This window comes from Petromyzon marinus, chromosome 74 (assembly GCF_048934315.1).
Source record: "Petromyzon marinus isolate PM22_M1 ecotype Great Lakes invasive population chromosome 74, UKy_Petmar_22M1.pri1.0, whole genome shotgun sequence".
NCBI classification, from domain to species: Eukaryota; Metazoa; Chordata; class Hyperoartia; order Petromyzontiformes; family Petromyzontidae; genus Petromyzon; species Petromyzon marinus.
Genome location: NC_133740.1, coordinates 10286762 through 10297031, shown reverse-complemented (window position 1 = coordinate 10297031; position 10270 = coordinate 10286762). Strand labels below are relative to the sequence as shown.

Here is a 10270-nt window from a genome sequence, read left to right as displayed (position 1 = left end):
TATATCTCTGTGTCTATCTCACTGTGTGTCTATCTCTCTGTGTCTATCTCTGTGTCTATCTCACTGTGTGTCTATCTCTCTGTGTGTCTATCTCTGTGTTTGGGAGCAGCGGTAAACAGAGATCCTGGCCGCTCCTGCTGCTGCTGCTAATTCTCTATCATCACTCTCTGAGGTAAGTCCATCTATCTCTCTGTCTATCTCTGTGTCTATCTCACTGTGTGTCTATCTCTCTCTGTCTATCTCTCTGTCTATCTCACTGTGTGTCTATCTATCTGTGTCTATCTATCTGTGTCTATCTCACTGTGTGTCTATCTCTGTGTCTATCTCACTGTGTGTCTATCTCTCTGTGTCTATCTCACTGTGTGTCTATCTCTCTGTGTCTATCTCTGTCTATCTATCTAACTGTGTCTATCTCTCTGTGTGTCTATCTCACTGTGTGTCTATCTCTCTGTGTCTATCTCTGTCTATCTATCTATCTCTATCTCTCTGTGTCTCTCTCTGTCTATCTCTGTGTGTGTCTATCTCTGTGTCTGGGAGCAGCGGTAAACAGAGATCCTGGCCGCTCCTGCTGCTGCTGCTAATTCTCTATCATCACTCTCTGAGGTAAGTCCATCTATCTCTCTGTCTATCTCTGTGTCTATCTATCTGTGTCTATCTGTGTCTATCTCTCTGTGTGTCTATCTCTGTGTCTATCTCACTGTGTGTCTATCTCTCTCTGTGTCTCTGTGTCTATATTTCTGTGTGTCTCACTGTGTGTCTATCTCTCTGTGTCTCTCTGTCTATCTCTGTGTCTATCTCTGTGTGTGTCTATCTCTGTGTCTGGGAGCAGCGGTAAACAGAGATCCTGGCCGCTCCTGCTGCTGCTGCTAATTCTCTATCATCACTCTCTGAGGTAAGTCCATCTATCTCTCTGTCTATCTCTGTCTATCTCTGTGTCTGTCTATCTGTGTGTCTATCTCTCTCTGTCTATCTCTCTGTCTATCTCTCTGTCTATCTCTCTATGTGTCTATCTCTGTGTCTATATCTCTGTGTCTATCTCACTGTGTGTCTATCTCTCTGTGTCTATCTCTGTGTCTATCTCACTGTGTGTCTATCTCACTGTGTGTCTATCTCTCTGTGTGTCTATCTCTGTGTTTGGGAGCAGCGGTAAACAGAGATCCTGGCCGCTCCTGCTGCTGCTGCTGCTAATTCTCTATCATCACTCTCTGAGGTAAGTCCATCTATCTCTCTGTCTATCTCTCTCTCTGTCTATCTCTCTGTGTCTATCTCACTGTGTGTCTATCTCTCTCTGTGTGTCTCTCTGTGTCTATATTTCTGTGTCTCACTGTGTGTCTATCTCTCTGTCTATCTTTCTCTGTATATCTCACTGTGTGTCTATCTCTCTGTGTGTCTATCTCTGTCTGTCTCTCTGTCTCTCTGTGTCTATCTCTCTGTGTCTATCTCTCTGTCTATCTCTCTCTGTCTATCTCTCTCTGTCTATCTCTCTGTGTCTGTCTCTCTGTGTGTCTATCTCTGTGTGTCTATCTCACTGTGTGTCTATCTCCGTGTGTCTATCTCTGTGTGTCTCTCTGTGTCTATCTCTCTGTGTGTCTATCTGTGTCTATCTCTGTGTGTCTCTCTGTGTCTATCTCTCTGTGTGTCTATCTCTGTCTATCTCTCTGTGTCTATCTCTCTGTCTATCTCTGTGTCTATCTCTGTGTGTCTATCTCTGTGTGTCTATCTCTCTGTGTGTCTGTCTCTGTCTATCTCTGTGTCTATCTCTCTGTGTCTATCTCACTGTGTGTCTATCTCTGTGTCTATCTCTGTCTCTATCTCTGTGTGTATCTCTCTGTGTCTATCTCTGTGTCTATCTCTGTGTGTCTATCTCACTGTGTATCTATCTCTGTCTATCTCTGTGTCTATCTCACGGTGTGTCTATCTCTGTCTCTATCTCTGTGTGTATCTCTCTGTGTCTATCTCTGTGTGTTTATCTCACTCTGTGTCTATCTCTCTTTGTCTATCTCTGTTTCTATCTCTGTGTGTCTCTCTGTGTCTATTTCACTGTGTGTCTATCTCTGCGTGTCTCTCTGTCTATCTCTCTCTGTGTCTATCTCTCTGTGTCTATCTCTGTGTGTCTCTTTGTCTATCTCTGTGTCTATCTCTGTCTATCTCTGTGTGTCACTCTCTGTCTATCTCTGTGTCTATCTCACTGTGTCTATCTCTGTGACTCTCTCTGTCTATCGCTCTATCTATCTGTGCGTGTGTCCGTGTGTTAACAATGTTACACGCCAACACAATGCGTGTGTGTGTGTTGTGATTGCGTTAAGGTCACACACAAAAACAACACCACCACACAACAACAGAACAACACCACACAACAACAGCAACAACCAACACCATCTCTGTGCGTCTACTCGGCCTCAAATTAATGTCAAAGTGACATTGAGGGAGACAAAGGCGGCCGGGCGTGGTGGTTGCTGGCCACCCACCCCCTCTGTGTGTGCCACAGTGCCGGCAGACTTCATAGGGCGCTGCTGCTACTCGCTAACAGCACTTGCCCCTACAGTCTGTTAGAGGCTACACGGGGGATCTTTGTCTGTGTCTGTGGTGCTAGCTAACAGCACTTGCCCCTACAGTCTGTTAGAGGCTACACGGGGGATCTTTGTCTGTGTGTGTGGTGCGAGCTAACAGCACTTGCCTCTACAGTCTGTTAGAGGCTACACGGGGGATCTTTGTCTGTGTCTGTGGTGCTAGCTAACAGCACTTGCCCCTACAGCCTGTTAGAGGCTACACGGGGGACCTTTGTCTGTGTCTGTGTGTGTGGTGCGAGCTAACAGCACTTGGCCCTACAGCCTGTTAGAGGCTACACGGGGGATCTTTGTCTGTGTGTGTGTGTGGTGCTAGCTAACAGCACTTGGCCCTACAGCCTGTTAGAGGCTACACGGGGGATCTTTGTCTGTGTCTGTGTGTGAGCTACTCGCTAACAGCACTTGCCCCTACAGCCTGTTAGAGGCTACACGGGGGATCTTTGTCTGTGTCTGCATGTGTGGTGCTAGCTAACAGCACTTGCCCCTACAGCCTGTTAGAGGCTACACGGGGGATCTTTGTCTGTGTCTGTGTGTGTGGTGCGAGCTAACAGCACTTGGCCCTACAGCCTGTTAGAGGCTACACGGGGGATCTTTGTCTGTGTCTGTGTGTGTGGTGCTAGCTAACAGCACTTGCCCCTACAGCCTGTTAGAGGCTACACGGGGGATCTTTGTGTGTGAGCTGCTAGCTAACAGCACTTGCCCCTACGGCGTGTTAGAGGCTACACGGGGGATCTTTGTCTGTGTCTGTGTGTGAGCTGCTCGCTAACAGCACTTGCCCCTACAGCCTGTTAGAGGCTACACGGGGGATCTTTGTCTGTGTCTGTGGGTGTGGTGCGAGCTAACAGCACTTGGCCCTACAGCCTGTTAGATGCTACACGGGGGATCTTTGTCTATGTCTGTGTGTGTGGTGCTAGCTAACAACACTTGCCCCTACAGCCTGTTAGAGGCTACACGGGGGATCTTTGTCTGTGTCTGTGGGTGTGGTGCGAGCTAACAGCACTTGCCCCTACAGCCTGTTAGAGGCTACACGGGGGACCTTTGTCTGTGTCTGTGGGTGTGGTGCGAGCTAACAGCACTTGCCCCTACAGCCTGTTAGAGGCTACACGGGGGATCTTTGTCTGTGTGTGTGGTGCTAGCTAACAGCACTTGGCCCTACAGCCTGTTAGAGGCTACACGGGGGATCTTTGTCTGTGTGTGTGGTGCTAGCTAACAGCACTTGCCCCTACAGCCTGTTAGAGGCTACACGGGGGATCTTTGTCTGTATGTGTGGTGCTAGCTAACAGCACTTGCCCCTACAGCCTGTTAGAGGCTACACGGGGGATCTTTGTCTGTATGTGTGGTGCTAGCTAACAGCACTTGCCCCTACAGCCTGTTAGAGGCTACACGGGGGATCTTTGTCTGTGTCTGTGTGTGTGGTGCTAGCTAACAGCACTTGCCCCTACAGCCTGTTAGAGGCTACACGGGGGATCTGTGTCTGTGTGTGTGGTGCTAGCTAACAGCACTTTCCCCTACTACAGCCTGTTAGAGGCTACACGGGGGATCTTTGTCTGTGTGTGTCTGCATGGTATAGAGGCTTGCCTGAGGGTGAGACAAAGGCGGCCGGGCGTGGGGCTGGCCACCCACCCCCTCGTGTGCCACAGTGCCGGCATTGAGTCTGTATGTATGTCTACGTGTCTGTGTGTGTCTGTGTTTGTGTGTCTGTGTGTATGTCTACGTGTCTGTGTGTGTATGTGTGTGTCTGTGTGTATGTCTACGTGTCTGTGTGTGTCTGTGTGTGTTTATGTTTGCGTGTCTGTGTGTCTGTATGTGTCTGTGTGTGTCTATGTCTGCGTGTCTGTGTGTATGTCTACGTGTCTGTGTGTGTCTGTGTCTGTGTGTGTGTCTATGTCTGCGTGTCTGCATCTGTGTGTGTGTCTATGTCTGTGTGTCTGCATCTGTGTGTCTGTATGTATGTCTATGTGTTTGTGTGTGTCTATGTCTGCGTGTCTGTGTGTGCATATCTGCGTCTCTGTGTGTGTCTGTATTTGTATGTCTGTGTGTGTCTGGATGTCTGTGTCTTTGCGTGTCTGTGTGTGTCTAGATGTGTGTCTGCATATCTGCGTGTCTGTGTTTGTCTGTATCTGTATGTCTGTGTGTGTCTGGATGTCTTTGTCTTTGCGTGTCTGTGTGTGTCTGTGTGTGTCTGGATGTCTGTGTCTTTGCGTAGCTGTGTGTGTCTGGATGTGTGTCTGCATATCTGCGTGTCTATCTGTGTCTGTATCTGTATGTCTGTGTCTGGATGTCTGTCTTTGCGTGTCTGTGTGTTTGTATGTCTGTCTGCATATTTGTGTGTCTGCATGTCTGCGTGTCTGTGTCTGTATGTCTGCGTGTCTGTGTGTCTGCATGTCTATGTCTGCGTGTCTGTGTCTGCTTATCTGTGTCTGTGTCTGTCTATTTGTCCGTGTATCTGCATGTCTGTGTCTGTATGCCTGTGTCTGCATGTCTGTGTGTGTCTGTATGTATGTGTGTCTGCGTGTCTGTCTGTATGTCTGTATGTATGTCTGTGTATCTGCATGTCTGTGTCTGTATGCCTGTGTGTCTGCATGTGTGTGTCTGCATGTCTGTGTGTGTCTATATCAGGGGTCTCAAACTCGCGGCCCGCGGGCCAATTGCGGCCCGCGGAACGATATTTTGTGGGCCCTTACTTGACATCAATTTTTAATTTATTTTTTAATTACTTTTTTTACCATAGCTCAGGCTCGTGACAGCTTCCGGTGTTTGTTGACGGTAAATGTTTTGGCGGCATGAAGCTTGTGTAAAAAAACATAAATTAGCCGCATCACTGTTTAAGCCGCAGTGTTCAAAGCGTGTAAAAAAAGTAGTGGCTTATATTTCGATTTAAAGCTTTCGTGACTGCAATGATTCATCTTCTTTGGTTCTTTCGGTAAAGTCTCATTCTACGTGACTTTACCGAAAGAACCAAAGAAGATAGTGGCTTATAGTCCGGAAATTACGGTAGTTTTTTATCAACTTTTTTTCTATTGTTATTAAATGTGTTTTGGTTTTTTTTTTGTCACCCAGCGACCGGTCATGTCTTTCTCAAAACCTGCCTTGAAGAGAAAGGTTGTCTTATGTGCACAGAGAAAGTTGCGGTGCACGAGGAATACAACATCAGACGTCATTACTTAACTAGGCATACTGAGGAGTATGCAACATACCAGGGAGATGAGAGAGAGGACCGGGTCGCCAATCTTTAAACATGTCTACTTGAGGCAACAATATTTTTGTCAAGAAAGCAGGCAAAGAGAGTGATGCAGCAGTCGAAGCTAGCTACGTGGTGATTGAGACGATTGCTAAGGCGGCAAAGCCAATCAAAGACGGCGAGTTCATCAAAAAGTGCATGTTACAGGCTGCAAGTGTATAGTCTGTCCAGAAAAAGAAGGGTCAATTTAGCAACATCAGCCTTTCAGCCAACACAGTGGCAGAGCGTGTTTCTGACCTGTCGGGTAACATATATACGATCAACTGCGTGAGAAAGCCAACACGTTTCCGTGCATGCTCAGTCGCTCTTGATGAGAGCACAGACATCACTGACACTGCGCTGCTCGCAATGCATGTCCGTGGTGTTGACGGCAATGTGGAAGTGACGGAGGAGTTGCTCACAGTGAATCCGACGCATGGCCAGACCACCGCTCAGGAGATATTCCGCCGTCCGTGTGATGCCATTGTGTATGCCGGTTTACCATGGAAGAGGTTCGCTGGAATAACAACCGACGGAGCGCCATCGATGACAGGGAGGAGAAATGGACTGGTGGCACTTGTTCAAAGAAAACCGGAAGAGGAGGGTGTGGAGGAGGCCATTGCTCTGCACTGCATTATCCATCAGCAGGCACTTTGCAGCAAATGCCTGAAGTTTGACAATGTGATGTCTGTCGTTGTGAAATGCATCAGCCATATAAGATCCAGGGGCTTAAAGCACCGGCAGTTCCGCGCCTTTTTAGAGGCATAGAGTCAGCATATGAGGATGTGCTCTACTTCACCGACGTACGTTGGCTCAGCAGGGGAAACGTCTTGAAGAGGTTTTTTGAGTTGAGAGCAGAAGTGAAAGCCTTCATGGAGAAGGATGGGATGGCTGTTCCTGTGCTAAGTGATCCCAAATGGCTCATGGACTTAGCTTTTCTTGTTGACATCACACAGGAGCTGAATGTACTGAACAAGAGGTTACAAGGCCAGGGGCAGCTTGTCAGTGCTGCCTATGACAAAGTCAGAGCATTCTCCACAAAACTTGTGTTATGGAAAGCCCAGCTCTCTCAGACAAACCTCTGCCATTTCCCAGCGTGCAAGGCACTCATGGACGCGGGCACACCATTCAGTGGTGAGGAGTATGCTGATGCCATTGTAAAGCTACAGGAGGAATTTGATCACAGGTTTGCAGACTTCAAGACACACAGAGCCACTTTTCAAATTTTTGCTGAACCCCCTTCTCCTTCGATGTGCAAGATGCCCCTCCTGTGCTTCAAATGGAGCTAATTGACCTGCAGTGCAATTCTGAACTCAAAGCCAAGTTCAGGGAGGTGAGTGCAAAAGCAGACAAGCTTGGACAATTTTTGAGAGAATTGCCCCCCACCTTCCCTGAGCTTTCCAGGATGTTCAAGCGGACCATGTGCCTATTTTGGGAGCACATATCTGTGTGAAAAGCCCTTCTGCACCATGAACTTTAATAAGTCAAAGTACAGGTCCAAACTTACTGATGAGCATCTTCAAGCCATACTGAGGGTCTCAATTGTTTCCTCCCTCAAGCCAAATGTGGCTCAGCTGTGTAAGAAGAGGAAGCGCTGCCAGGTCTCTGGCAGTAAGGAGTAGGTAAGAGGAGCCTATGTTCTGAAGAACCGTTCATGTTCTGAACTGTTATTAATAAAGATTGAGAAGATTGGATCAGTTGTACTTTTTTTTGGAATACTTGATGCGGCCCAGCCTCACCCAGACTCTACCTCCAGCGGCCCCCAGGTAAGTTGAGTTTGAGACCCCTGGTCTATATGTATGTGTGTCTGCGTGTCTGTATGTCTGTATGTCTGTGTGTCTGTGTATCTGCATGTCTGTGTGTATCTGCATGTCTGTGTGTGTCTGTATGTCTGGAATAACGCTTAAGTATAACGTGGTGTATACTGAACGTGTGCTCAGATGTTGTACACACGGTCCAGTGCACCACGTGCGTTTGTGTATGCTTCAGTGTGTGTGTGAAGCAGTGTGTGTAAAGCAGTGTGTGTGTGTGAAGCCCCACCTCTTCGTGGCACGCTCCAGTTTCAGCAGCAGCGTCTCCAACTCCTCCTCTGAATGAGCAGCAATTACCAAATCATCGGCCCCACCAAAACCAAGCACCTGCCTGGGTATTTTGTACCATCGGACACTCCACCCCCACAACTCCCAATCGGTGATGGGGCAGTTGTGGAGAGAGTGGAGAGTTTCCCATACCTGGGCAGTGTGCTTATGACACGCTCCAGTTTAACAGCAAAGGTCTCACTCCGAATCAGTCGAGCGGCAATATATTTTCATCGGCTGCATAACACTGTGTGGAAGCTACCTGGTCTGTCGCTCCGCACTAAGCTTCAGGTCTTCTCGGCCACGGTCATTCCCTCCCTTCTCTACGCTTGCGAAACGTGGACCCCCCTAATGGAGCATCTTCGCCAATTAGAAACATTTAGGCTGGCCTGCCTACGATCCATCCTGGGTTTAACCAGGCTGGATTGTGTGAGGAGCTCACAAATCCTGGAAAGATCTGGGCAAGGTCCCATCGGTGAGCTCCTCCGGCAGGCAAGGCTGCGTTGGCTGGGTCATGTAGCCCACATGCCCAGCCACCGCATGCCGAAACAGCTTTTGTTCAGCCGGGTAGAGGGGGCTAAATGGGCGCGGCACAGGCTAGAGAAGAGATGGAGTGATGTGGTACAGGAAGATGTGGAGCTGAGTGGAGTTGCCGATGACTGGTACCAGCGGTGTCAAGATCGGCCTCTGTGGAGAAGGCTCGTGAAGGATGCTACTGGGCAGTTGGAGGCAATCGCCCTCCAACAACAACAGAGGGCAGAGGAGCAATGCTCACAACAACGAGCGGAGCGCCGGGTGGCTAAAGCACAGCAAATTGGCACAGTAGGGGGCACAGGTGGTGCATCGGCTACTCATCTCAGTCGACCCGTGGTACCTGGGTCTACCCCGAAACCTCCTGCCAGCGGGCGTTCGACACTTCACGTGGCCTCAACGTGCACATGGCCTGGCACAAGCGTCGTGGTGACGTCACCGCCACTTAGTGGCGAATGGCGTTTGTTGTGTATAGAAGTGTGTGTCAGTGTATGTGAGTGTGTGCTAGTGTGCGTTTCGCTGCGTGTGTGAGAGTGCGTATCGCTGTGCGTTATTGTGTTGGGAGTGTGTATATTATTGTGGTGAGGTAAATTTCCGGGCTTACCCTAGATCAACTTAACCTTAAATTAGTACCGTGTGCAGTGTGTAATCATCAGCACTGGGGAGACAAAGGCGGCCGAGCTTGTTTATTAATTGGTGCTCGCTACCAGCGCGTACCCCCAACAGTCTGCTAAAAGCTAGACAGGAGATCTTTGTGTATCAGCATGTTTGTTTGAATCTTCGTATGAATATTGTATCTTTGTAGTTTCACAAAAACAGCCACAGACTTACAGAGACCCGCAGACTTACACACTGAGACCCACACACACACAGAGACCCACAGACTGACACACCCAGATCCACAGACAAACACACAGAGGCCCGCAGACTTGCATTCAGAGACCCACAGACTTACACACCCAGAGACCTACATACTCACACACACCCACCCAAAGACTCACCCAGAGACCCACAAACTCACACACATACCCATAGACTCGCATAGAGACCCACATACTCGAATAGAGACCCACATACTCATACACAGACCCATAGACTTGGATAGAGACCCACATACTCACGCACAGACCCATCGACTCGCATAGAGACCCACATACTCGCATAGAGACCCACATACTCATACACAGACCCATACACTCGCATAGTGAGCCACATACTCACACACATACCCATAGACTCACACTCACCCATAGACTCACCCAGAGACCCATAGACTCACATGTAGACCCACAAACACAGAGACCCACAGACTTTACACACAGCCCCATAGGCTCATCCAGAGACCCATAGACTCACAAGTTGACCCACATACACACAGACCCATAGACTCACCCAGATACCCCATAGACTAACCCAGATACCCATAGACTCACACGTAGACCCACATACACACAGACCCACAGACTCGCACGGAGACCCACACACACTCACAACAACAATTGCAGCAGCAACAAGCCAAGACTTCTCAGACAAACCCCGTGGATTGATGTGTCGGTACAGTGCTTGTGTTGCGAGCAGAGGGATAGTGGGGGGGGAGGTGGTGGAAGTCATTTCCTGCCTGGGCATCAATTAAAGTAATCAGAGGAGACTCCAAGGGGAAGGCAGTGCACCTATGTGTGAGCATGTGTGTATGAAGCAGTGTGTGTGTGTGAGCATGTGTGTGTGTGTGACCCGTGGCACCTGGGTCTGCCCCGTGACCTGCCAGCGGGCGTTCGACACTTCACGTGGCCTCAGGGTGCACATAGCCTGGCACAAGCGTCGTGGTGACGTCACCGCCACTTAGTGGTGAATGGCGGTTGTTGTTGTTGTGTGGC

At 49.0% G+C, this 10270-nt stretch overlaps 1 protein-coding gene across 1 annotated transcript in view; it reads left to right on the top strand.

The window, feature by feature from the left end:
- Positions 1-679: 679 nt before the first annotated feature.
- The window catches only part of LOC116958216 (volume-regulated anion channel subunit LRRC8C-like), a 52875-nt gene continuing 43284 nt past the window's right edge, over positions 680-10270 (top strand). Inside the window, 2 exon segments of the mRNA XM_032980734.2 lie at positions 680-892; positions 1145-1210. The gene's annotated coding sequence lies outside the window, so the exon portion shown is untranslated.